The sequence below is a fragment of the Triturus cristatus genome, chromosome 3_1, assembly GCF_964204655.1.
Source record: "Triturus cristatus chromosome 3_1, aTriCri1.1, whole genome shotgun sequence".
Lineage (NCBI taxonomy): Eukaryota > Metazoa > Chordata > Amphibia > Caudata > Salamandridae > Triturus > Triturus cristatus.
The window spans coordinates 950,915,396-950,943,107 of record NC_140583.1 but is presented as its reverse complement, the minus strand read 5'-3'; the positions used below and the strand labels follow the sequence as shown (position 1 = coordinate 950,943,107).

Genomic DNA, 27,712 nt, shown 5'->3' with positions numbered 1-27,712 from the left:
AAATCTCACACTGGCATCAATGTACGTTTAATGTGCTGAGAAGTTTGATACCATTATGGTACTGTGAAGTTCGTAAACTCCCAGCACCATATACTCTTAAATGCATTACTACACTTACAATGTCTATGAATTGACTTAGACAATGTACGGGTACAGGGCTCATGCTCCTGTATTCTCACCACTGGTATAGTGCACCCAGCTAGAGGAGAGGCTGACCTAGGCCAGGGACCTGGGTTGTAAGCATGGCACACAGGGATGTGTGCCATGTCGACTCTTCACTTTGTTCTGCACCAAAACAAGCAGCCTGCAAAGGCAGTGTGTGTGTGTGTGTGTGTGTGTGTGTGTGTGTGTGTGTGTGTGTGTACAGGTACAGAGTCTCTAAGAGTGGTACAATAACTGTTGCATCCCTTAGAGACCTTCCCTGGCCACAGTGCCCTTGGTACCTGTAGTACCATTTACAAAGGACTGACCTGTGGCCAAAGAGTGCCAATTGGGTTTTGTTTTCAATGCAGTTTTAGGGAAAGAACATAGGCCCTAGGTACCTGTTTGGCAGGAACCCAGGGCACACTCAGTTAAAGTACATCATCACTTTAGCAAAAAGTGGGGGCAACCATGCAAAAAGAGGCACTTTCTTACAAATACTCACTGTTCAGTTTACAACAATGGTGAAGGATCAACAAACAACCACCATTTACAGTAGCACAAAATGTCAAACTATACAAGAGGAAGCACTACACAAATAAACATTCTTCATGACTGAGAGGTGCCTGTTATTCTAACTAAAGGCCAAAGTTGCAATTGGTTATTTTCTCTTGGGAGCTACACTACAATTAGAAAAAAGCATCTTGTAAATCGTTCATTGTTGCCGCGCAATCTGTGCTCACACAAAACTGCTCCAGGCAGGTGGTCTTTACTTCAACAAAATATTTTGTTGGCAGTATTATACAGCTGTCAGAGGATGTGGAGAGTTTTACAAGTAAAATATTAACAAATGATGCTTAAAAAAGCACAGAGCCTCACGGATGGTCAACATACACACTACGCCAAGCTCAAGGGCAATTTCTTTTTTAACAGTGAAAAATATAGTTTAGAGGATAAATGCTTTGGGTGCCTGGCAACTTTTGACGTTTTCTTATGTGACATTGAAAGCTGTACCTACTGTGGTGTGGGTGAATGGAGCCAAGGAGACCTGTTGCAGAGCCCGCCCCCAGGCCGCGAGCAGCTCGGACCACGTTTTGCTCAGTGCTAATAATAGCAGCGCTCCCTGGTTGACAGCTGATAAGGCACTATAATGTGTGACTTTGCATTTCAGTGCGGTGATGCGGGACACCGCACTGAATGTGTTAGTCTAACGTCTGATGCATGGTGCTTGGCAGGGCTGCTGCATTATTTCCGTTTCAAACTTACTGTGGTTTCATTTTCAAGGTAATATACAGAGAAATACTTTTAACATATACTTTTCACAATAAATAAACCATGCCTACTGCTTATTTTCCACAATATTTCATAATAAATAGATCAAGCTTAGAACCTTGCCCATTGGCTTGCCACCACAACTTGCTGTACTGAATATAACTTTTACCCAAGCAAAAAAGTGCAATACAAGCATTCTTTATTTGAAGGACACAACATTGTCCTAATCAAATCCTCTACTCAAAGATAGCAACATGTGGGCAGAGCCTGGATCACTCTCAGTAGTATTCTGAAAGCTATTTGTTATTCATCAAATACCAGTGATAGTTGCATTGTCAAACCAGATGATTACAGTGCCCCAGGGAATCTATACCACTCTCAATCACACAACTGCATTTTGAAGTCTAAAGGTATTGATGGAAAGGAAACAAGATCTGTGCTGCTGGCAGAAAAAAAATAAACACTGTAAATTATCTACCTATTTAACCCCTTCCATGCGCACGACAGCCGGGAGCCGTCGTGCACATCAGTGCTCGTGTCCTACCCCACAGCGTTCCTCTCTGTCTCCCAAGTAAAATGATACCTCACTTGTTTTGGTGTCCACTGCAGAATTGGCTAAAAACGTATTTTTAAAAAAATGTAGCGCTTAGAAATCTCGGTGCTATACTTTTAATCCCTATGTCTTTGGCTCTTCGCAGTCACAGGCCATTGCCCCATCCACACAAGTGAGGTATCATTTTACTCGGGAGAATGAGGGGAACGCTGTGGGGTAGGACATTTGTGTCGGCACGGTGATTCCACACAGAAATATGTGGAAAGAATTATGCTACTTACCAGTATGCATCTGTTCCTGGCATGTAGAGCTGCAGATCTACACACTGTGCATAGATCGCCATCTGGTGTTGGGCCCGGATGTTGCAGTTGTTTTTCTCTTGAAAAGTCTTTGGAAGTCACAAGGTATGTGACTCCTCCTTTGGATCATATTGCGCATGGGCTTCGGCTCCATCCTCAGATTCTTTTTCGCCAGCGGGAAAATGATGGAGCTTTGTAAGAAACAGGAAAGACGCCCATGTGTGCTGTATCTAAATAGGAGAATACTGGAACAGATAAAGGTAGCTAGGGAGGCGGGTGGGCATGTGTAGATCTGCAGCTCTACATGCCAAGAACAGATGCATACTGTTAAGTAGCATATTCCGTTCGAGGGATATGAGCTGCAGATTACACACTGTGCATAGACTGTGTAGCAGTACCCCCACCTAGCGGTGACCACCAGTATATGTTGCAGTTGTTTGAAAAGTGTTTTGAGGACAGCCTGGCCCACACTAGCCTTTTGCTTAGTTTGCACATCTACACAATAGTGTTTAGTGAATGTGTGCGGTGTAGACCATGTAGCTGCTTTGCAGATGATATCTAAGGGGATGTTCCCTAAAAATGCCATGGAAGCCCCTATCTTACGTGTAGAGTGGGCTTTAGGGGGAACAGATAGCGTTTGTTTTGCTTTGTGGTAGCAAATCTGTATGCATTTAACAATTCACCTAGCTATCGCAGATTTGGAGATGGGGTTGCCTTTGTGTGGTGGTGAGAAAGACATGAATAGTGGTTTGGTCTTGCAAAAAGGTTGTGTTCTCTCGATGTAGTAGAGTAAAGCTCTTTTGACGTCTAGGGTGTGTAGAGCGCTTTCTGCAATAGTTTGTGGCTGTGAGAAGAATACGGGCAGTTCCACAGATTGATTGAGGTGAAAGGGGGAAATGACTTTAGAAAGGCTTTTCGGATTAGTGCGGAGAACAACCTTATTATGATGCATTTGCAGAAAAGGTTATTGAATGGTGAGTGCTTGTATCTCACTGACCCTTCTGAGGGAAGTAATGGCTACAAGGAAAGCCGTTTTCCATGTTAAAAATTGAAGCTCACATTTATGTAGAGGTTCAAATGGAGGCCCCATTAGTCTTGTGAGAACGATGTTTAGGTTCCACACCGGTGAGGGTGGCACTCTGGGGGGAATTATTCTCTTAAGGCCCTCCATGAAGGCTTTTATGGCAGGTACTCTGAAGAGTGATAGATGCGTTCTATTTTGTAGATACGCTGCTATGGCAGCAAGGTGTAGTCTAATAGACGTGTAGGCTAGGTTGCATCTTTGTAGGTGTAGTAAGTAGCCTATGATGTGTTGGATAGAGACATCTAAGGGATTGACATTATTGTTGTGACAATAAATCACAAAACGTTTCCACTTGGCTGCGTAGCAAGCTCTAGTGGTAGGTCGTCTAGCTTCTTTAATGACGTTTATACAGTCAGGGGGAAGATTAAGGTAACCAAATTCTAGAATTTCAGGAGCCAGATTGCAAGGTTGAGCTGAGCTGGGTCCGGGTGTCTGATCTCTCCATGGTTCTGGGTTAAGAGGCGTGGAGAGAGGTGTAACTTTTGGTGCGGAACTACAGATAGTTCCAGCAGTGTGGTGTACCACGGTTGTCTGGCCCAAGTCGGGGCAACTAGGATGAGAGTTAGGGAATGTTGCTGTAGTTTGCGCACCACTAATGGAATGAGTGGGAGAGGCGGAAAAGCGTACGCAAATCTGCCTGACCAGTTCATCCAGATCGCATTGTCTTTGGACAATGGGTGTGAATATCTGGCGGCGAAGCTTGGGCATTTGGCGTTTTCGTGGGTGGCGAAGAGGTCTATCTGTGGATGCCCCCACATTTGAAAGTACGGTTGAAGAACTTGTGGATGAAGTTCCCACTCGTGGATTTGTTGAGTTTGACGGCTCAACAGATCTGCAATGGTGTTTTGGACTCCTGGGACATGTTGGGCTAGGAGAAAAATGTTTTGAGGTATGGCCCACCTCCATATGGTCTGTGCTAGCCGAGAGAGCTGCAGAGAGTGTGTGCCGTCCAGTTTTTGGATGTAGTACATTGCGGTCATGTTGTCTGTGCGGACTAAGACAGCCTTGCCTGAGACGCTTGTTTGAAAGGCTTTTAGGGCTAGAAATAAGGCCAGTAACTCCAGATGGTTGATGTGGAGTAACTTTTGTTGAGGTGTCCACCTGCCATGCATGGTGTGATGTAGTAGGTGAGCTCACCAGCCGGAGAGCGATTCGTCTGCAGTTAGAATTATTTGAGGAACCAGCTCTAGGAACGGTCGCCCTTTGGAAAGGTTTTTGGTGGTCCACCACTGCAGAGAGCGATGGGCACCACCGTCTACCAACACCAGATCTGATAATCGACCCGAGCCTGGTTTCATTGGTGTGCTAAGCACTCTTGGAGAGGACGCATCTGGAGTCTTGCGTGAGGTACTATGAATATGCAAGAGCCCATCATCTCTATAAGTTGCATAAACACTCGGGCTGGAAGAGTGTTGTGGTTTAAATTCGGCGCGAAGAGCCTGTATGCTTGCTATCCTGGCAGGACTGGGGTAGGCTAACGCTTTTGAGGTGTCTATGGTGGCACCGAGGTATTGTTGTACGTGGGACGGATGCAGATGGGACTTAGCGTAGTTTACTGTGAAGCCCCGGTCGTGAAGTAGTTGGATGGTGGCGTGAGTGTGTTGTACACTCTGGTTATATGAGCTGGCTTTTATGAGCCAGTAGTCTAGGTATGGGAAGACGTGGATGTGTTGTATTCTCAGGTGTGCTGCCACTACCGCTAGGCACTTGGTAAACACTAGTGGCGCTGTGGTGACTGCGAAGGGGAGTACTTTGAAGTGGTAGTGGTGACCGTCCACTACGAATCTGAGAAACTTCCTGTGAGCGGTGTGAACGGGAATGTGGAAATAGGCGTCCTTGAGGTCTATGGTGGTGAGGAAGTCGTTCTGGGAGAGCAGAGGAAGCACCTGCTGGAGTGTGACCATGTGAAAGTGGTCTGAGTGCATGTATTGGTTTAGGGGTCTGAGGTCCAGAAATGGTCTTAGAGAGCCGTCCTTTTTTGGTATGAGAAAATATAGGGAGTAAGCTCCCTTGTTTTGTTGGTGGGTAGGAACTGGTTCTATTGCATTTTTTTTGTAGGAGGGAGATCCCCTCCTGCTTTAAAAGTGACAAATGTTCCTGTGACATTGGGCGCTGTTTGGGTGGAATGGTTGGGGGGGGTAGATGTTAGTTCTAGACAGTAGCCTGATTGAATTATCTGTTGCACCCATCTGTCTGAGGTGATGGTAGCCCAGACAGAAAGGAAATTGTGGAGTCTGCCCCCGACTGGAGTGGAATAGTCTGGGGGGAGTGGAGGGAAGTCACTGGCTGGGGATGGAGGCAGAGCGGGAGGTGTTAGTTTTGCCTCTGCCTTTGTTGTTGTTACCCCTGTAACTTCCTCTTTGGTAACCTCTAGTGAAAGTGGATTGGGTAGGGGCCTTGTAGGAAGTGGAGGCGCTGTCGGAGGAGTAGCCTCTGGTGTTGCTTCTAAAGGAGGAACGGCGAAAGGAGTGCCTGGGAGCTTGCGACTGCAAGGCTCCCATAGATTTTGCCATGTCTGTGTCCTTTTTCATTTTTGAGGGCTACATCGACATTAGGGCCAAACAGATGTTTCTCATCAAAGGGGTGGTTGAGGATGGAACTCTGAACCTCAGGTTTGAACCCTGAAATGCGTAGCCAGGCATGCCTACGCAGAAGGACGCTAGTATTTATTGACCTGGAGGCCGTGTCAGCTGCATCGAGGGAACAACGGGATGGAGGGGATAGTTTTACCCTCCTGAATTAGTTTGTTGGCCCTATGTTTATATTTGTCAGGGAGGTGTTGCATTATTGACTCCAGCTCATCATAATGTGCCCTGTCATACCTGGCTAGGAGCGCTTGGGTGTTAGCAATGTGCCATATGTTGGCGGCTTGGGACGCTGTCCGCTTGCCAGAGGCGTCTAGGAGTTTAGAATCCTTATCTGGCGGTTGAGTCTCACCTGATGCCTGGGAATTGGCACGTTTCCTCGCATTGGAGACTACCAGGGAGTCTAGTGGTGCGGGGCCTTTAATGTAGGTTGGATCTGTTGGGGCAGCCTTATATTTTTTCTCGATGCGAGGGTTAATGACCCTGGCCCTAACTGGGCCTTTCAAGACCTCTGGTGCGTGCTTAATAACCCCCTTAAGCATGGGCAGAATTGAGGTGGACCTCTGTGCAGTGTCAAATGCATCTAAGAGGAAATCCTCCTCTACGGGGTCTGTGTGGAGATCAACCCCGTGGTAGTGGGTAGCCCTATGGAGTAGCTGGTTAAAGCCCATCGTGTCCTCGGGGATGGGGGGGGTCTAGAAGGGTAAAGATCGTCCTGCGGGACGTTAGGGACGTCTGGGATGTTGTAGTCGTCCCATGGGTCTGGGGAGCCTGTAGGAGTAGGCTCCCCTGTTGGTTGGTTGTCCGCCCTGTCTCCTGTGTAGTAGATAATGTCATCATCGTCATCATCCTCATCTGGAGATGGTGTGGGAGAATGATGGGGTGGGTGAGGTGGGGGAGGAGAAGGAGGAGGGGGAGGAGGAGGTGAAGGAATCCTCAAAGGAGAGGTGGCAAAGTCTCTCCTTTTTGGTGGTGGAGCTGGTGCAGGTTTGTCCAGTGATCTTTTTTTGGTGCTAAGCGTCAAATGCCCAGTCTTTGGATCCTCTGAGGGTTTTTTGGTAAGGATCGGGTCGAAACAGTTCCTCTGTAAGGGGCAGATCCTTTAGTGACGATGGTGTCGGAGCCGTGGGTTTCTTAGGCGTGGATTCGGCACTGGTTTTTGGTTTGGAACCGTGGGGTTTAGAAGTGTCTTTTGACTTCCTCGGTTCCGAGGTGGGTTTCGGCTCCGAGGTTTGGGAGTCGAGGCTTTTTAGCTTCTTGTTTGGCTCCAAGGATGTTATCGGTGCCGAGGAGCCGGTGCCAGTCTTTGGCGCCGAGTGCTTCGGTGTCAAGCTGGGCGCGGACGAGGAAAGGGGCGTTTTCTTTTTCGGTGCCGATGAGATTTTTTCGGCACCGAGGGTATGCTGGCTCAAGCCCGAGCTGCCTGAAGGCTTGATTGGCTTCTCAACTGGGCCCAGAAGCGAGGTATGGGAAGCAGTCTTTTGGTGCATACCTAGGCCCGAAGGCATGACTGAAGCCTTTTTCAATGGCGTGGAGGGGGGTTTAGGGTCGGGGTCGACGTCTGTACTCACGCCCCTCTGTGCCGGAGTGATGTCCTCGACATCGGAGTCATCAGCTTCGGAGGTGCTGACAAGGCCCTCTTCGGTGTGCTGCTGTTCCGGAACATCGACGCCTTCTTCGAAGATGTCGTCGGGGATCGAAGTCGACGAGTGAGCCATTATTCTCCTTGCTCGTCGGTCCCGGATCATCATCTTCGATCAGAAGGAGGCGCAAGCTGGACAGTCCCTTGTCTCGTGTTCTGGAGAGAGGCAGAGGTTGCACACCTCATGGAGATTGGTGTGGGGAAACTTCGACCCACATCGAGGACACTTTTTAAATGGCGTCCTTTCCATCAGCCAGGACCGGAGCCCAGGTAGGACCGAAGGCCTTCGGCGACGACTTAGATTGTTGAGTGTGGAGAATGTGATTGAGACAATACCATCGAAGTGGGGAGAATTGCGCGCCGATCAGGAAAACTGGAACGGTTCCGAACTGGAGCGCGAAGTACACATCCGAGCCCGATGGCGGAAAAAAAACAATCCGAGTATGGAGCCGAAGCCCATGCGCAATATGATCCAAAGGAGGAGTCACATACCTAGTGACTTCCAAAGACTTTCCAAGAGAAAAACAACTGCAACATCCGGGCCCAACACCAGATGGCGATCTATGCACAGTGTGTAATCTGCGGCTCATATGCCTCGAACATGTGTTTTTCTCAGCTGAATTTGAGGTTTGCAGGGGATTCTGGGTATTAAAGCTTTGGGGGATCAATGCAGGCCATACACCGGTGGACTCCCCCGGGTGTCTAGTTTTCAGAAATGTGTGGGTTTGGTATTTTCCAAGATGGCAGTCAAGCCCGGAGCCAAAAACCCAGGTGATCCCCCCCTTGCAAAACCAGGTTGTTGTGTGATAGGTAATTTGATGTCTCCTCAATTCGTTTTGGGTCCTTGCCTGTCACGGGTACTTGATCCACCCACGCAAGTGAGGTACCATTTTTATCAGGAGACCTGGGGGAACGCTGGGTGGTAGGAAATTTGTGGATCCATGCAGATTCCAGAACTTTCCCACAAAGAAATTCAAGAACATTTTGATTTTTTTCAGCTAAATTTCAGGTTTGCAGGAAAACATTGGGGGGGTCCACGAAAGCCATACCTTGCTGGACTCCCCCGGGTGTCTAGTTTTCAGAAATGTGTGGGTTTGGTAGGTGTCCTGTTAGAAATGGGATCTCTGGTTGGCTAAGGCTTGCGCCAAAGCCAGGCAGAGACCACCACGCTAAGTCAGGGCTGGGGAGTTACATGCCAAAGATAACCCCTGCTCACCCCCTTGGTAGCTTGGCACGAGCAGTCAGGCTTATTCCGGAGGCAATGTGTAAAGCGTTTGCGCGCGCACACAGCAACAACACCCTAGGCCCACCACAAAAGAAACTCCACACAAGGTTATATATACAAAAATAGCCTTTGTATTATAATAAACACATTAGATGATAATCACATAATTTACACGTTGCCAACTGGCACTGGGAAGACTTTTACAGGGGACTATTTACACAAGTCAGGGCCACATGGACCACTGTCAGAATTAGCACAAATCGCAAATTGTAAATGTAGAACATATACCAACTGTAACACAAATTATAACTGTAGAGCACAACCAGTAACTACTGGCGTAATAATGACCTCAGCATTATCACAATAGAATCAGGTATAAAATCTATCCTGTATACATCACAGGGGCATAACCACATTATGCAATTTCTCACAAGTCTAACGCATTAGACCCTGCCTCCTAAGTATAATTACACTAGGGGCGTACATCACACAGGGAAGTATAATCTACCTAACATAAACCTAAACAGGTAAAACAACCTCCTATGCAGAAATCATATCTAGAGGTATTAAAACACATGGTGCGCAAAACATACTACACACAGTACATTCCCTAACACCATAAGCATTAACCCAGGGTGCGCAAAACATACTACACACGGTACATTTCCTAACACCATAAGCATTAACACAGGGTGCGCAAAACATACTACACACAGTACATTTCCTAACACCATAAGCATTAAACCACAATAGTACTTCAATCACATTAGGGTCCAGGTTGCGCCAGAATCTAAAAGTAGCAGCTGCCTACTACTTGCTGGGCAGGGTCTAAACGCTGCAGCTGGCACTAAGTGCTGCGCAGCTGTGGAAGTCAAATAGAAGGAAACCAATGGGCCCCGCGTTGGAGCCACCTAGGCTCTAAAAACAACATGTCCCCCAGTACTGTGGAGCGCACTGGCGCTTTTAAAATGAAGTATGCCCCCAAAACGTGGAGTGCCCTGGCCATCGGGCAGCAGACAACAAAGAATAGGGGCACGGCACCTCTGTGGCCTCTGGCCCCTACAGGGCTTGGAAATTACCGTTGGAGCCATCTGGGGCTCTAGAACAATCATGAACAAGCCTGGGCCCCTCTGGGCCCTTCTAAAACAAACATGCCCGCAATCGTAGGAACGGCCCGCAACGGCGGGTCCGCTCATAGACACTACACAGTGGCATCGGTCATTTCTCCCGCCCAGCCCTCACTCACCGGGCTGACGGGACACTCCTCCTTCTCTCGACACCACGGGCGGCACACGGGGGTCTCTCTCCCATGAGAGCCCCGCTGGGGATCCCCCTGCACTACTCTTCACCCGGGCCCCCTCCTGGGACCCGGGACTCGTCCTCATTACTCGGGGAGGAGAGGTAGGTCCCCGCCCTCCCCCTTGGCACACCGGGGCTCCCCTAGCCTCATGGGAGCCCCGCATCGACAACTTCCGGTCCGGCCCCGCCCAGAAGCAGGCGAACTTGGCCTGGCTTCCGGTCCTCTTCCCAGGGGAAAGTCCAAGCAAAGCATAGTGCTCTCGAGGCGCCACAAGCAGCACACAGCCCTCCGGCCCTGGAGTAAAAAGAACAGCAGAAAGTTCCTGTAGATATTCAATGGCAAAGCAGGGCCCAGCGAGGCAAGCCCTCCAGGGCAATGACAGTCTCCAAAAGTCCAAAAGAAGTCCTCCAGCATCCAGGGCATCGAGGGGCTGGGCAGGGCCCAGAGAGGCAAGCCTTCCCCTGAGCCCCAGCAGCAGCAAACCCCTGGTAGTTTCTAGTCCAAGAACATTTTCATGGGGTCACAGCCCCTCTTTTATACACAGAATCCTTTGTCTCCAAAGGTGCAGGGAAGGGGCGATCCAGATGCAGCTGGTTCCTGAGCACTTTGTTTTGCTCAGCCCCTCTCCCTATTCACAGAACAGGCCAGGGACATCAGACGCACCACAGGGGGTGGAGCCAGCATTGTGGAGGGAATGCCCAGCCCTATTCAGGTCCCAGGTGTACTCCTCCCTGCCATCACATGCAGATCTCTCCATTTACCACTGGGGCAGACCCATCCTGACTCCTGGAGCCAGACACACCAGCCAATCGCAAGCCAGACAGTCACTGCACATTTATTACACAGACATGCCAGCTTCTAGAAGTGGCACTTCTACACTAGACACCGTAACGCCGCACACATCATTGCGCAGCATTCACTCTCACGAGTTCGCACATACCAAACTGGACCCTGCACTCCTCTCACATCAGGACTTAACACGGTCACTCAGATCCCCCATGCATTCCTATGGGAGGGCAGGTCAGTCTCACTAAAACATACACAGAGCGCACGCACTTTCCACTGGGACACAATGTAAAAGCGCCTAGAGGCCTAAAACCACTAGTACAATATAGGAAAAAGGCTAGGATAAATGCAAAAAGTTCTAGAGGTGAACTTGCCAGAAGGGCCAAGTCCAACATTTCCCAAGATGGCTGCCGAGCCCAGGACCAAAAACCCAGGTGACCCTCCCCCCCCTTGCAAAACCAGGTTGTTTTGTGATAGGTAATTTTGACGTCTCCTCAATACGTTTTGGGTCCTTGTCAGTCGTGGGTTCTTGACCCACCCATGCGAGAGGTACCATTTTCTCGGAATACCTGGGGGAACGCTGTGTGGTAGGTAAGTGGAGGATCCACACAGATTCCAGAACTTTCCACCACAGAAATGTGAGGAAAATGTTAGTTTTTTTTGCCAAGTTTGAGGTTTGCAAGGGATTCTGTGAGAGCCAGACAAATCATCCCTACCCAGGATGTCTAGTTTTCAAAAATGTAGAGATTTGCTAGGTTTCCCAAGGTGCCGGCAGAGCTAGGGTTCAAAATCTACACCTAGGCACTTTGCAAAAAAAGGGTTAGTTTTCACTGTGAAAATGTGGTGTGTCCATGTTGCTTTTTGGGCCATTTCCTGTCGCGGGCACTAGGCCTACCCACACAAGTGAGGTACCATTTTTCTCAGAACACTTTGGGGAATGCGGGGTGGGTGGAATTTGTTGATCCATGCAGATTCCATAAGTTTCCACCACAGAAATAGGAGGAAAATGTGGGTTTTTTAGACAAAGTTTGAGGTTTGCAAGGGATTCTGGGTAACAGAACCTGGCAAGAGCCAGACAAGTCACCCCATCCTAGATTCCCCTGAGTGTCTAGTTTTAAAAAATGTATAGGTTTGCTAGGTTTCTCTAGGTGCCGGCAGAGCTAGGATTCAAAATCTACAGCTAGGCACTTCGCAAAAAAAGGGTCAGTTTTCACTGTAAAAATGAAGTGTGTCCACGTTGCGTTTTGAGCCGTTTCCTGTCGTGTGCACTAGGCCTACCCACACAAGTGAGGTACCATTTATATCGGGAGACCTAGGGTAACTCAGAATTGTAAAGCAACTGTTATCACATATTGACTTTCGATGCATTTCTGCCTTTCAAATGAAAGGCCATGTGTAAAAAAGAAGTCACTTTGAAAAATGTCCTATAATTCTCATGCTATATGGGTACTCACACTTTCGGAAATGTGCAAATAGCTACTGTTTCTAAACTCTATATTTTGTTCCAATTTCAGAAATACATAGGAGTCTTTCATCCCGATTTTTCACTGTATATATTTTCCCAAACTAATTGCTATATACCCGGTACATAATAAAAAACAATTGCAAGACGCTGCTCTGTTATTGGCTCTGGGTTCGTCGGGTTCTTGGTGAACCTACAAGTCCTATATATCCCCACAACCAGAAAGATCCAGCGGATGTAACGGTATATTGCTTTCAAACATCTGTCAAAATCAGAAGAAGTTACAGGTGAAAACATTGGCACAAATGCCTGTTTTTTTCAACTCATTTTAAATTTTTCCTATTTTCAACTGTGAGTTTCTATAAAGAAACCTTGAAGGATCTACACAAATGACCCCTTGCTGAATTCAGAATTTTGTCTACTTTTCTACAATGTATAGCTTTCCAGGATCCATTATTGCTTTCAAACCCATTTCTACCATTAACTGGAAGAAGGTTGAAAGCACGAAAAACAGCAAAAATAGGCTATGTCCCAGTAAAATGCCAAAACTGTGTAAAAAAAAATGTTCGTTTTCTGACAAAAATCTGTCAGTCCCTAAAAGCTGGGAAAATGGTGATTTTCACCCCACAACCCCATTTGCAGGGAAAAAACCAGACGCATTTATTAGCAGCACTTTCTCCCATTTGTCCCCAAAAAAACAAAATGTAGCTGTATTTTGGCTCATTTCTTGGTCTCCTCCAGGGAAATCCGCAAACCTTGGGTGCCTTTAGAATCCCCATGATGTTGGAAGAAAAGGACGCAAATTTGGCGTGGATACCTTATGTGGTCAAAAAGTTACAGGGGCCTAAGCGCAAACTACCCCAAATAGCCAAAAGAAAAAGCTTGGCACGGGGGGCCTAGCAGCGAAGGGGTTAAGACAATTTACCAGTGTCACGCGCACGCTCCTGAAAGTTCAAGTTCCAAACGACTGTAAGCTTGATACTTTATGCACCTCAGTGAATCTTATCTAGGCAGCTATACTGCTGCTATCTCATGAAGCTGGATAAATGGACAAAATCTCCAGCTGTGTGGAGGGGAAAGCACTTTCCTGTGAAAGCACACATCGATTCATTTTCAGATTACAAACACGCATTTGCGATTCAATAGGTCTCGCATTTACGGGAGTTTAAGCTATTGGCATTGTAAATGACAATGCATTCAATTTATGTTTTAAAAAACGAAAACTCAAATAAATACAAGACCTATTGCATTGCAAATGCTTATTAGATTAGTGAGTAGAAACGCTCCCTTTCAGCCGGGACCATGGGTGAGGAGGGGGGTATGGTATTTCCTTACTGTGGAACAAAGCAAACGCTTTCTCAATTAGATAATGACAGAACGTCTACATCGTGGACAAGAGGTCCACGATGGAAGAACACTGGAAGAGTCCTTCCGGAGATACAGAACTACTACTACTACTAGAACAACAGGGACTAGGTTTTCATCTGAAACAATGATATTGTGTCTCTACTCGATTATTGTTTTTATAGAAAAAAAGAAAGGAATATGCTACTTACCAGTATGCATCTGTTCTTGGCATGTAGAGCTGCAGATCTACACACTGTGCATAGATCGCCATCTGGTGTTGGGCCCGGATGTTTGCACTTGTTTTTGTCTTGGAAAGTCTTTGGAAGTCACAAGGTATGCGAGTCCTCCTTTGGATCATAGTGCGCATGAGCTTCGGCTCCATCCTCAGATTTTCGCCAGCAGGGAAATTATGGAGCTTAGTAAGAAACAGGAAAGAAACCCATGTGTGGTGTATCTAAGTAAGATAAACTGGAACAGATAAAGGTAGCCGGGTGGGCGTGTGTGGATCTGCAGCTCTACATGCCAAGAACAGATGCATACTGGTAAGTAGCATATTCCGTTCGAGGCATATGAACTTCAGATTACACACTGTGCATAGATTGTAAAGCAGTATCCACCCCAGGCGGAGACCACCAGTATCTGCTGCAGTAGTTTGAAATAGTGTTTTGAGTACAGCCTGGCCCACACTAGCCTGTTTAGTTTGCACATCAACACAGTAGTGTTTAGTGAATGTGTGTGGTGTAGACCATGTAGCTGCTCTGCAGATATCATCTAAAGGATGGTTTCCAAAAAATGCCATTGAAGCCCCTATCTTTCGTGTAGAGTGGGCTTTAGGAGGAACAGATAATGTACGTTTTGCTTTATGGTAACAAATCTGTATGCATTTGACAATCCACCTAGCTATCCCAGATTTCGATATGGGGTTGCCTTTGTGTGGTGGTGAGGAAGACACGAATAATTGTGTGGTCTTACAAAAGGGTTTTGTTCTCTCTATGTAGTATAGTAGTGCTCTTTTGACATCTAAGGTGTGAAGAGCTCTTTCTGCAACTTTTTGTGGCTGCGAGAAGAATACAGGCAGCTCTACAGATTGATTGAGGTGGAAGGGAGAAATGACTTTAGGGAGGAATTTAGGATTGGTCCGGAGAACAACTTTATGAAGACGCATCTGGAGAAAGGGTTCTTGAATGGTTAGTGCTTGTAGTTCACGAACTCTTCGTAGAGAAGTAATGGCTACGAGGAAAGCAGTTTTCCATGTTAAGAATTGTAGCTCACATTTATGTAGAGGTTCGAATGGAGGCCCCATTAGTCTTGTGGGAACGATGTTTAAATTTCACACAGGGAAGGTGGTACCCTGGGGGGAATTATTCTTTTGAGTCCTTCCATAAAGGCCTTTATGGCAGGTACTCTGAAAAGCGAGAGGCGTTGTCTATTTTGTAGATATGCTGCTATGGAAGCCAGATGCAATCTGATGGAGGTATAGGCTAGGTTGCATCTTTGGAGGTGTAGTAAGTAGCCTATGATGTGTTGGATAGACGCATCTAGGGGATTAGTGTTAGTTATGGCAGTATTCTACTAATCTTTTCCATTTGGCTGCATAGCATGCTCTAGTGGTAGGCCGTCTAGCTTCTTTGATGACGTTCATACAGTCAGGAGGAAGGTTAAGGTAACCGAATTCTAGGATTTCAGGAGCCAGATCGCTAGGTTGAGCTGAGCTGGGTCTGGGTGTTGGATCTCTCCATAGTTCTGGGTTAAGAGGCGTGGAGAGAGGTGTAGTTTTTGGAGCAGAACTACTGAGAGTTCCAGCAGTGTGGTGTACCATGGCTGTCTGGCCCAAGTTGGAGCAACTAGCATGAGCGTTAATAAGTGTTGCTGTAGTTTGCGCACCACTAGTGGAATGAGTGGGAGTGGCGGAAAAGCGTACGCAAATCTGCCTGATCAGTTCATCCATATCGCATTGCCTTTGGACAATGGGTGAGGATATCTGGCGGCGAAGTTTGGGCATTTGGTGTTTTCTTGGGTGGCGAAGAGGTCTATCTGTGGCTGCCCAAAAGTCTGAAAAAACGGTTGAAGAACTTGTGGATGAAGTTCCCACTCGTGGATTTGTTCTGTTTGACGACTCAAGAGGTCGGCTATTGTGTTTTGGACTCCTGGGACATGTTGGCTAGGAGAAAAATGTTCTGAGGTATAGCCCACCTCCATATGATCTGTGCAAGTTGAGAGAGCTGCAGAGAGTGTGTCCCACCTTGTTTCTGGATGTAATACATGGCTGTCATGTTGTCAGTGCGGACTAAGACAGTCTTGCCTGATATATGTTTTTGAAATGCTTTTAGGGCTAGGAAGGGCTAGTAACTCCAAATGGTTGATGTGGAGTAGTGTTTGTTGAGGTGTCCACCTGCCCTGCATGGTGTGATGTAGTAGGTGAGCTCCCCAGCCGGAGAGCGATGCGTCCGCTGTCATGACTATTTGAGGAACTGGCTCGAGGAACGGTCGCCCTTTGGAAAGGTTTTTGGTGGTCCACCACTGCAGAGAGTAATGGGTACGACCGTCTACCAACACCAGATCTAGCTGACCTTGAGCCTGGTTCCATTGGCGTGCTAAGCAGTCTTGGAGAGGACGCATCTGGAGTCTTGCATGAGGCACTATGAATATGCAAGAGGCCATCATTCGTATGAGTTGCATGAACACTTGAGCTGGAAGAGAGTGTTGCGGTTGGAATCTGGTGAGAAGAGCTTGGATGCTTGCTATCCTGGCGGGACAGGGATAGGCGAGCGCTCTTGAGGTGTCCACTGTGGAACCGAGGTATTGTTGTGTGTGCGACGATTGGAGCTGGGACTTGGCGTGATTTATTGTGAATCCCAGGTTGTGAAGTTGTTGAATAGTGGCGTGGGTGTGTTGTACACACTGATTGTACGACTTGGCTTTTATGAGCCAGTCGTCTATGTATGTTTTGTCTTCTTAGATGTGCTGCCACTACTGCTAGGCACTTGGTGAACACTCTTGGTGCTATGGTGACTCCGAATGGGAGCACCTTGAATTGATAGTGCTGACCGTCCACTACGAATCTTAGATATTTTCTGTGAGCGCTGTGAATAGGAATGTGGAAATAGGCATCCTTGAGGTCTTGAGTAGCAAGGAAGTCGCCCTGGGAAAGCAGAGGGAGGACCTGCTGAAGTGTAACCACGTGGAAATGGTCTGAATATATGTATATATTTAGAGGTCTGAGGTCTAAAATAGGCCTTAGAGATCCGTCCTTTTTTGGTATGAGGAAATAAAGGGAGTACATCTCCCTTTTTTTGTTGGTGCAGGGAAACTGGTTCTATTGCACTCTTTTGTAGGAGGGAGATTACCTCCTGCTTCAATACTGACAGATGTTCTTGTGACATTGGACAGTGTTTGGGTGGGATGTTTGGGGGGGTAGATGTAAGCCCGAGACAGTAGCCTGATTGAATTATTTTGTGGACCCACCTGTCTGAAGTGATGTTTATCCAGGCAGGGAGAAAGTGGAGTCTTCCCCCGACTGGAGTGGAATAGTCTGGGGGAAGTGGAGGGAAGTCATGGGGTAGGTGTGGAGGCAGAGCGGGAGTTGCTATTTTTGCCTCTGCCTTTGCTGTTATTCCCCCTGTAACCACCCCTTTGGTAACCTCTAGCAAAGGTGGATTGTGCGGGAGCTTTGTAAGAGGTGGAAGGGCTATCGGAGGAGTAGCCTCGATGGGTGCCTCTGAAGGATGAGCGACGAAAGGATCGTCTGGGAGCTTGCGATTGCAAGGCTCCCATAAATTTGGCGGTGTCTGTATCCTTTTTCATTTTTTCGAGGGATACATCTACGTTGGGCCCAAATAAGTGTTGCTCATCAAAAGGTTGATTGAGTATAGAACTTCATATTTCTGGTTTAAAACCGGATATCCGTAACCAGGCATGCCTGCGCAGAAGGACACTGGTGTTGATTGCCCTTGAGGCGGTGTCTGCTGCAGCTAGGGCACAGCGAATGGAGGTATTGGTGATGGTCTTACCCTCATGGATTAGTTCACTTGCCCTGTTTTTATATTCGTCAGGGAGGTGCTGCATTATGGACTCAAGTTCGTCATAATGTGCCCTGTCATATCTGTATGGGAGCGCTTGGGTGTCAGCAATGCACCAAATATTTGCTGCCTGTGACGCTGTGCGTTTGCCAGAGGTGTGTAGGAGTTTGGATTCCTTGTCTGGTGGTGGTGCGTCACCTGACGTCTGGGAATTTGCCCTCTTCCTGGCGTTAGAGACTACCAGGGAGTCCAGTGGTGTGGGGCCCTTAATGTATTCTGGGTCAGTAGAGGCCGCTTTATATTTCTTCTCTATTCTTGGGTTAATGACCCGAGCCCTGACTGGGTCTTTAAATATTTCTGTTGAGTGCTTAATGACCCCTTTAAGCATGGGCAATGTTGCGGTGGACCTTTGTGTGGTGTCAAAGGTATCCATAAGGAAATCCGCCTCTACTGGTTCTGTATGCGAGGCCACCCTGTGGTATTGGGCAGCTCGTTGAAGGAGCTGGTTGAACCCGATATTGTCTCCTGGGGGGGGGGGGGGGTAAATATCATCTTGTGGGGTGCAAGGGACATCTGGGACACTATAATCATCCCAGGGGTCAGGGGAGCCAGTAGGGGTAGGGTCCCCAAGGGGTGGATCATCCGCACCTCCTTCTGCATTGTCTGATGTGTTATCATCTATTGGGGTATGTGATGGTGTGGGAGAGCGGTGTGGTGGGAGAGCGGTGTGGGGGGGAGGAGGAAGAGGTGAAGGAATCCTTAATGGAGAGGTGGCAAAGTCGCTCTTCTTTGGTGGTGGACCAGGCGCAGGCATGTGTAGTGGTCTATTTTTGATACTGAGCATTAAATGACCAGTTTTAGGATCCTTCATGAGAGTCTTTTGTGTTGGATCTGGCCAAAATAGTTCATCTGTAGGAGACAGATCCGTCGGTGCCGAGGGCTTTGGTGCCGTAAGTTTTTTGGGCGTCGCCTCGGTAGAGGTTCTAGGCTTGGAACCGTGTGGTTTTGAAGTGTCTTTGGGATTTGGAACCGGGTGCTGTTTTTTCAGCTCCGAGGTTTTAGGTTTGGAAGTATCGGGGCCTTTCGGTGGGCGGCTTTTAGTCGGCTCCGAGGGTGATGCCGGTGCCGACCTTCGATGCCGAGTGCTTCGATGCGGGAGCAGCGGTCGGCGTGCATGATGTTGAAGACGCCTTTTTCTTCGGTGCCGGAGTTGGTTTGTCGGTACAGAGGTTAGGCTGACTCGAGCCCGAGTCGCCTAAAGGCTTTGCAGGCTTCTTTACCGGGCCCGAAGGCGGGGCATTGGAAGCAGTATCTCGGCTTGCACCTGGGCCCGAAGGTGGAGGTGGTACCGCAGCCTTTTTCAACAGTGTGGAGAGGGTGAGTGGATCGGGGTCGACGTCTGTACTCACGGCCTTTTGAGCTGGAGTGATGTCTTCGACGTCTGAATCGTCTGCTTCGGAGGCGCTGACGATGGCTTCCTCGACTTGACCCTGCTCCGGAACATCGACGCCCTCTTGAAAGATGTTGTCGGGGATCAAAGATGACGAGCGCGCCATTGTTCTTCGAGCTCGTCGGTTCCGGGTAGTTTTCTTGGAGCGGAAGGAGGCACAAGCTGGACAGTCCCTGGTCTTGTGCTTCCGGTGAGAGGAGGAGGTTGCACACCTCATGTAGGTCGGTGTGGGGAAACTTCGACCCACATCGAGGACACTTTTCAAATGGCGTCCTTTCCATGAGCCGGAGAGGATGCCCTGGTAGGCCCGAAAGCCTTTGTCGACGACCGGAATCGAAGACTTCGAGTGGAAGGGCGCGTGTGGTTGGAAACACGATCGAAACACGATCGAAACAATACCGTCGAGATGGGAATGATTGCGAGTCGCATAGAAAAACCGTTAACGGTTCCGAGCTGGAACGCGAGAACACATGCGAGCCCGATGGCGGAAAAAAACAATCTGAGGATGGAGCCGACGCCCTTGCGCACTATGATCCAAAGGAGGAGTCACATACCTCTTGACTTCCAAAGACTTTCCAAGACGAAAACAAGTGCAAACATCCGGGCCCAACACCAGATGGCGATCTATGCACAGAGTGTAATCTGCAGCTCATATGCCTCGAACATAAATGTTTCCCACACACGAGGAAGATGGGGAGGATTTTAGCTAGCCATTATCAGGGGAATCTTGCTATCACTGTGTAGCAATCTGTGTCCCCATTCCCTATATCCCAGAGCTGCGACTACTTGCTTTCTTCGAGTGTCTGTGTGGGTATAAGGGAGTTTAACAGGTTGTTATCGGGTGAGTTGGTAAGCTGGATTTGCTGGAGTTAAGTAATTATGAATGATTGTCCCTGTACTTCATATATAACAAAATGGTTATTCTTTTTTTGATTGTAAGTGAGGTGTGCAGTATCCTGTGTCCCCATTTGTAAGTCTGAGCTTGTATCGGACATGCTTAGAGAGACTGATGACACAGCAGAAAACAAGTGGCCATACAAGTATTGTGTTTAAGCTGCATGAAAGGATGTTATCTGAGAATCCACAGCATTTAAATATCAACTGGTCAATATTAAAATTAAGAAAATATTAGCCATTAAAGTTTGAATTGGAGTGCAAGTGAAAGGTGGCTACTTATCAGAGTAGTCACCAACTCACAGTAGTCTGGCAGAATTCAGGAAACCTATAATGAAACTGAAGCAATGGTACAGAGAATTACTTGGTGGTTATAAATGGGGAAAAAACATTGGTCTGCAGCTGCCATTCTTCTTATGAGATTATATTCACTAAAGCATGAAGAGGAGGGTGTTTCTTTACTGGGGACATTAACATTTTCTTTACTACAGTCGAAGGGCGTAATTTTCCTCACTGGGGACATGGGAGGTGGTGCTTATTCATTTAGCTGGGGGTGGAGGGGGGACACAAGGTAACCTCTTAACTGAGATTATGCTGCGATGCTGATCCTCACTGTTGACAGCAGATATGTGCTTTTTTTTGTCAAATGTCTGTTAATTGGCATTTATATATAAACACAATTCCAAACAATCTGGGCTAGTAGCCCTCTCAACATTCCGATAGCTAATCATATCTAATTCTAACACAGTGTCTTGCCATTTCGAATCGGACCAGTGGAATACATTGTGTTCGTGGGATGTTGCATGAGTTAGTCAGTTAGTCGTCAAAAGTTATCTGCTGAATCCTATTATCAAGTCTAAAATTGGAACAGGTGAAGCCCTCTCAGTGTAGGTGGACAGACTGCTAACGGGAGCCCCATTGTGAAGTATAACACCAGTGGTCCCCACTTATACTCAAAATTCTTATATTCGTTCCTAAAGATGTCCGCCATGCGCTCCATTGTGAGTATTTCCATAAGCGAGAATGCCAATGGGCCAGTATGGGTGCCTCTTTTTTCTTCCAATTAGCCGCTATTGCCTTTGTAGCCGCTCCCAAACATGCCCACATAATTGCCTTGTCCGCCTTAGTTTTGATGTTCTAGTGTGGTGTCTAAGGCCCAGTAAGATTGTCTCTACAGAGTTCAGGACCAGGTATCCTAACATATCTTTCATTTGGGCCAGGATTTCTTCCCAGAATGGTCTGATTGTCGGGCAGTCCCACCAAATATGGCGGAAATCCCAGAGGACCCCACACCCTCTCCAGCACAGATCTGAGGTGAGTGGGAAAATATTCCTAAGTTTGGCAGGTACTAGGTACCAATCGAATAAGGTTTTGTAACGTGCCTCTCTCAAATCGAGGAAGTGGTTGAATTTAGTTATGTCTGACCTTAAGTGTTTCCATTCCCCTTCAGTAGTTTTCCGTCCTAGGATCTGTTCCCATGTTGATTTGTATCGAGGCTGTGGTGCGATCGTAGTAGAAACCAGTAGCCTGTACAAAAAGGAGATTGTGCCCTTGGTCAAACTCGATATGTGCTTTCTTAAAGCCAAGACAGTTCTCACAATATGTTCATTTACATGACAAATTTTACAATTGCCGTTCTAAACATGTGAAGTGTTCTTGGTCACTGGCGTAACTTGCCAGGGTCGATTCTTGCTGGGTAAATGCACACCTATCTGCCTGTTGAGCTTTTGTGGAGGGCACTGCGGGTTTATTTTGAAGGATTTTTCTATCCAGACGAATTGTCGTTTTCGGAAGGGTGATGGAGTGGCACCGATCCCAAATTATGGGAGGCACTTATCTAGTTCGCGTTGTATCCTCTAAATGAGGGTGACCTAGAGCATGGGCTTTTTGGCTGACATGGTCATCTTCCAGTAATGACCAGCGCATTAAATGAAGGTTACCGATCAATGAAGAAAAAAGCATTGACAAATAAACACGCGTCCTAAAGCACACTCCATTGTTGAATCATAGCCTTCTTAAATCACTAATCATACACAACTATCAGAGAGGTTTAATGAAATGTCCCGCGGTTTGCGCTTGCGGTACTGCAGATCTCCTAACAAAAAGAGAGCTCTTTACTGCGTGTTCCAGCCCTCGAATACCCTGCCTCCCATCACACCTTACTCGAGTTCACCACAAACAACTAAGAAATAGATCAATTACCATTGCGGCTGCAAAACCAAGACACTGGTCCGAGAGAACAGGGTGACTCCGATTATGGTCAGGCTTCGCCGACAGTGCAGGAGCCGGAAGAGATCGGAAGTCGAGTGCCGGAAGCAGAGAGAGAAGAAAGACTAGAACGGGTTGAGCTTAGAGACAAAAGACAGCGGTAAAGATTATGAGTGAGAGCAAAGAGAGACTAGAACAGTAATTCTTTAGGAGCGAGAAAGGTGTAACGCATGCCTAGAGACGATATTGGTATTGCATGTGCTATATGTAATACATCAACAATTTTCAATGCAATAGGACTCACATTTACGCGAGACCTATTGCAATGCATACGGGAGTTCTGGCAGGCGGGCAGGGGCAAGGGGGCGAGAAAGCACTAACAACGGGAGTGCGGGGGGGTGAGAAGGCACGGACAGCGGGGGGTCGGGGGGGGGGGAGAGAAGCTACGGGAAGAAAATAGCGCTCATGCAACACTCGAAGTAAAGGGGTTAGTAGCCATGGAAGGATACAAATGACGACATGGTTGTCATAAGGAGGGACTAACAAGCCTATAAACCAATCAGAAGGCAGTATTTAGAAAGGACAAAGACACAAGCCAATGAAAAAGATGGGCGGGGAGTGCGTGTCGCTTCTCTCCCATACTCTAATAGCACAGATCAACCACAGAGCAGCGCTTGAACGGGTGCAAGTCAAGGATAGGACAAAGGCCTCCATTCTTCTTAGGCACCAGAAAGTATCCGAAACAGCAACCACGAACTACTTCTGACACCCTCTCTATAGCTCCGTTGACAAGAGAGTAACCAATTCCTGGAGGAGTTAGGACATATGCTACTCTGTCAGCCTGTCGCAAGTGGGTGGCATGGGTGGAGGGGTAGTCACAAGGGGAGGTGAGTAACCCCTTTGGACAATCTGGAGAACCCAGTGATCGGATGTTATCGACCTCGAGTTTTGCAGTTCACAGCATATCCCGCGTCCCCCTGGAAGCCCATGATGGTCAGAGGGCAAACTAAAGAGGCTTTGAGGCCGCAGTTGCTGGGAGGGGGGGGTGGGCTGGGGGATGAGGGGGGGTTAAGTGGACTTGGCTGTAGCTCTGCTGTTCTTGAAGCTCTCAAGCGCTACGTCTGTCTTTTCTCTGAAGAGACAGGAGTCATTAAAGGGCATGTCCATGACAGAGACCTGGACAACACCCGAAAAGCCAGTGGTTCTCAACCAGGCGTGGCGCCTAAGGGCCACCGACTGTGAAACCGCTCTGCCTAGTGAGTCAGACGTATCCAGCCCACACAGTATGGCAAACTTAGCTGTGTCCCTCCCGTCAGCAACAGCTATGGGGAGTATGGCTCGGGCTTCCTCCAGACCATAGGCAGCACTTATGCAACTACATCCCGAAGCATATGGGAGTATCGACCCAAAAAGGCACGCATTGTACACCAACCACAGTGCCAGGCTGGAGGAATAAGACATCTTCTTTCCCAAGGTGTCCAGCCTCTACGATTCCCTGTCTGGTGTAGTGGTAAGGAATGCGCCAGGCTTTATTCTGGAAGTAGATGCTTGGACCACCAAGCTCTTCGAGTTGGGGTATTGGGTGAATGAGGTGGTGTACCCTGGGGGAGTCCGATGGCAGCAGGCAATTGTCCAATTGACCTGTGCAGGGTTTGGCCCAGGCCAGAGTAGGATGTCTGTAAGGGCTTCATAAACTGGGAAAAGCGGTTTGGAAGGGGCGACTCCTGGATGAAGCACTTCCATTACAACGTTCTTTTTGACAACAACAGAGGGCAGCTGAAGGCCAAGGAACTCGCCACCCTCCTCACCACCATAGCAAATGAGGCTCCCTACTCCTTAGACACTGTAGGAGGAGAGACCAAGCCAGTATCAGGGGAGGTGTCCAGACCATTGGCATCCACCAAATCCTTACACCAGTTGCCCACAATGACATCTAAGGGATGGTATTAGTCAGGGTCCAGTCCCCCTCTAATTCATCCCCACGTCCTAGCCCCTAGGAATAGAACTTAGGCTTTCGCCTGGATCAAATGTCTCCAGTCGTCGCTGGACTTAGGCGATGCCAATCTGTGTCGGGGATGAGTATGGGGGCTGTGCTGCCGGTGGGCGTCGGCAATCGGGGCGATGCTGCCTGTGGGCGTTGGCAATTGGGCCGCCACCGGAAGACTGGTGCCGGTGGCGAACCTGCCTGCGGAAGACCAGTAGGGTCCCCTTCTGAGCCCGGCGGCCCAGAGGCGCTTCAGCTGGGGCACACCACCCACATATGAGTTGAATGGGCTCATAATTCTCGGAGTTGGGCGGAGGTCACTCCATCTCCTGGAAACGGAGGGAGGAGCAGAGAGGACCCACGCACAGGTTCAACCGTGGAGTCAGGCCTTGAATGCTGATGCTCACTCGGTCAGATGACTGTGGACTTGCAGAGTACCTAGATGACTTTGAATGTGGCAACAAGTGTTTGGAGTGGCTCTGTGACCGATCATGGGACCTTCCTCTTAACCAGGATCGAGACCGGGTGCACGGCGTGACAATCAACTACTGTATTGGTGCAGTAGTCGTGCACAAGGCACCAGAGGAAGACAAGGTGTAGGTCAGTCACTGACACTTGCTAGTAACAGGAGCCACAGGGCATAAAACCAGCCTTCCCCACGGACATACCTGCCACACCAGGAGACAATGTATAAAAAGATCCTCGAAAAAAGGGTTGTATAAAGGTCAAACAAAAATTGACTGAGGGTAGCTTATTTCCGGATCTGCGCTGACTGGCGCAAAAAGGAAAAAACTGATGTCAGCGCACTGGGTTGGTGCCTCTATAAGCACCACGCACATCACTTCTGGCACAGACGTCACACAGAGCTGAACTACGCCACCTATTGGCGTGCAGGAGTACTGCTCATACAAAAAATTCTGGAACCTGGTCTGTCACCTGGTGATAATTCTAAGGTAAGGAATCTGCAGGTAGAAGTCTCTATCACATATAAAGATCAGATGTAAAGGGACTTTGCCGAGTTGGGTGAGAAGATTGCCATGTTCTTGATCACTTTTACATTGTTGTGATCAAAATATTTGAACTATTTACTTTCTGTAACAAAATGTGCATGTTAAAACTAAGACAAGTATGTAACAGTGTAACAGTCAAAGAACTTAAGAAAGGCAAAAATAGCCATGAATTACTTAACCTATCTTAAAAGAATAAATATCTAAGTGTCAAACTGATCATACATAGCAACAAAAGGAGATGATGGACGGAGCGCTGAAACTTTTCAGACACTCACCCCTAGTCACAAATCTGGGTTGAATCCATCATCGTTCTTTAGATCACTTCACCACCCCAACCATATGCAAATCAGTCTTCACCCTGTTCCTCATGGGAACAGTCCAGTCCGAACTGCCAAGCCAGGTGTTCCCTGGGTCCGAAACAAGCAAACTGATCAAACATGTCTGAGAGGCATCAAGGTCTCCAATGCCCCCTTGCCTATCATCAGGGTTTCTCTGGGAAACTTCCTGTACTATTTGGGGCTCAAGATGAAGATATATGACAATGTCATCTACCTTTAGCAAGTATTGTAGGCATCCCACTGACAAAACACCCCACTCATCCTGGGCACTGACCACCAATGTCAAGTTCAAAGCCACATATAGGCAGTGTTACACAAACAAGCATTAGACTAAAATATCTTCTGCGATTAAAGAGATTCATCACAAACAAAGGAGCTACTGTTCTGATAACACTGAATTCCCTACATCAAGCAGCAAGAATGACACAAACCGTAGCAATGGCACAACATCTGTTCTGAACGTGCTGCTACACTGCTCTATGTCTCTTGAAAGGATTTTAAACTGGAATTTCATCCTACCATCTGAACATTTAATGACCTCTTCACTTAAACCTGGGAGATGTGTATTCTGCAGCAGATGTGTCCTGACATAAAAATCAAATACAACTCCCTCCCTCCTTTGCAGGACGGATGCCCAATGTCAACTGACTTTCTTTATGGAGTGGATGAACAGAGCAGAAGAGAGTCAATGACCATTCAGAGTGACAGATATGGTACCAAAACGTTGTTGATAACATTTCTTGAGGTGCCAGTGAAGGATACTGACAAAACAAGGCAGTTAAGATTGGTAAATGTTCAAAACATTTAGGTGTCATCTGAGCAGGAGTCTGTACTGACAAAGGCCAATGATAAACAAGCATATCTACCCTTTCAATTTGAAATTCCGCTATTTGATCAGCTAATGAAGGAAAGTGAGAAATGTTGGATTGTTTTGAAATTTCTCTCAGAATGATTCCAACACACAAATTAATTGTGTAACGAGAAAGATAGTGGACCAGGCCAATGCAGAAGGCAGCACTACGAATGACCTGGATGACTAACCTGGTGCAGACCGTCCAGTAATCCATGAGCAGACACAAAGTAAGAGAACCACCACCTACTTTGAGATGAGAAATAGGAAATAAACATACTAAATCTCAAATTAAACGTCTGATGCTCCAAATAATGAATTTTAAACTTCAGGCTTATTACACACTGTCTGCACCTGAGCCCTGCGGCCCAATTTTCTCGTCAGTCATTGAATATCTGTGTGGGTCACTCATTCAGGCACATTCCCTCCGCAGCACACACAGCGCAGTTGTTCATTGAAGTGCCATGAGGCACCAAGGAACACAAAAAAGGCGATTTAGGTACAATTTAAAACAATGCAAGGAACGTATTTGTAGTGAGCGCTGAAAAAAAAAGTACTTAATAGGGTGTTTAAGGGGCATGGCCCTATCCCCATGGGAGGTGCGAGGCGTCTGAACAATCCAGGCATTTTAACCAGCTATCTTTTATTTATTTTTATTTTTTTTGCAGATTTATATCGAGCAAATTCGACCCTAAGGTATTGGAGCGCTTTACATGAACACCAGTCACGTTACACAAGGACACATTCAGGCACGGGGAGATTAAGTGATTTGCCCAGAATCACAGGATGTGGACGCGACCCCGAGGCTCGAACCCTGTTTTCCAGCACCAAAGTCAGCAGTCTAGCCGACGGACCACATCCTCCCTTTGCCTGCTAGCACCGGCTCCCCTGCATGTATTTCTGTATTATTTGGACACTGAACAGCCTATAATCGGAAAAATGAGGATGACATTTAAGATGAGTAATACAGTCGCTCACGCCGTATTTTATATAAAATAATTTGTAAATCTCTATGTATTTTAACGTGTGTTTCAGCACACGTGACACTCACAGTAGCTCGTCAAATTAGGTCATTGCTAAAAGCATAGAGGGTATTCGGATGAACATACATGGGGATAACAGCGTGATTCTGTGTGTAAAAATGTTAAAGGGGCCCCAATGAATGATATCACAATACTTCACAAGAGCGCAACTGACATTAAACAGAGCAACTCTCTAGAATGCTTGCTGCCGGTGACTGTTAGAGGGCACGACCGGGTAAAG

At 47.5% G+C, this 27,712-nt stretch overlaps 1 protein-coding gene across 4 annotated transcripts in view; it reads right to left on the bottom strand.

Moving 5' to 3' along the window:
• The window catches only part of STAM2 (signal transducing adaptor molecule 2), a 405,110-nt gene that overhangs the window by 200,472 nt on the left and 176,926 nt on the right, over nucleotides 1–27,712 (bottom strand). The gene's annotated exons all lie outside the window — the stretch shown is intronic.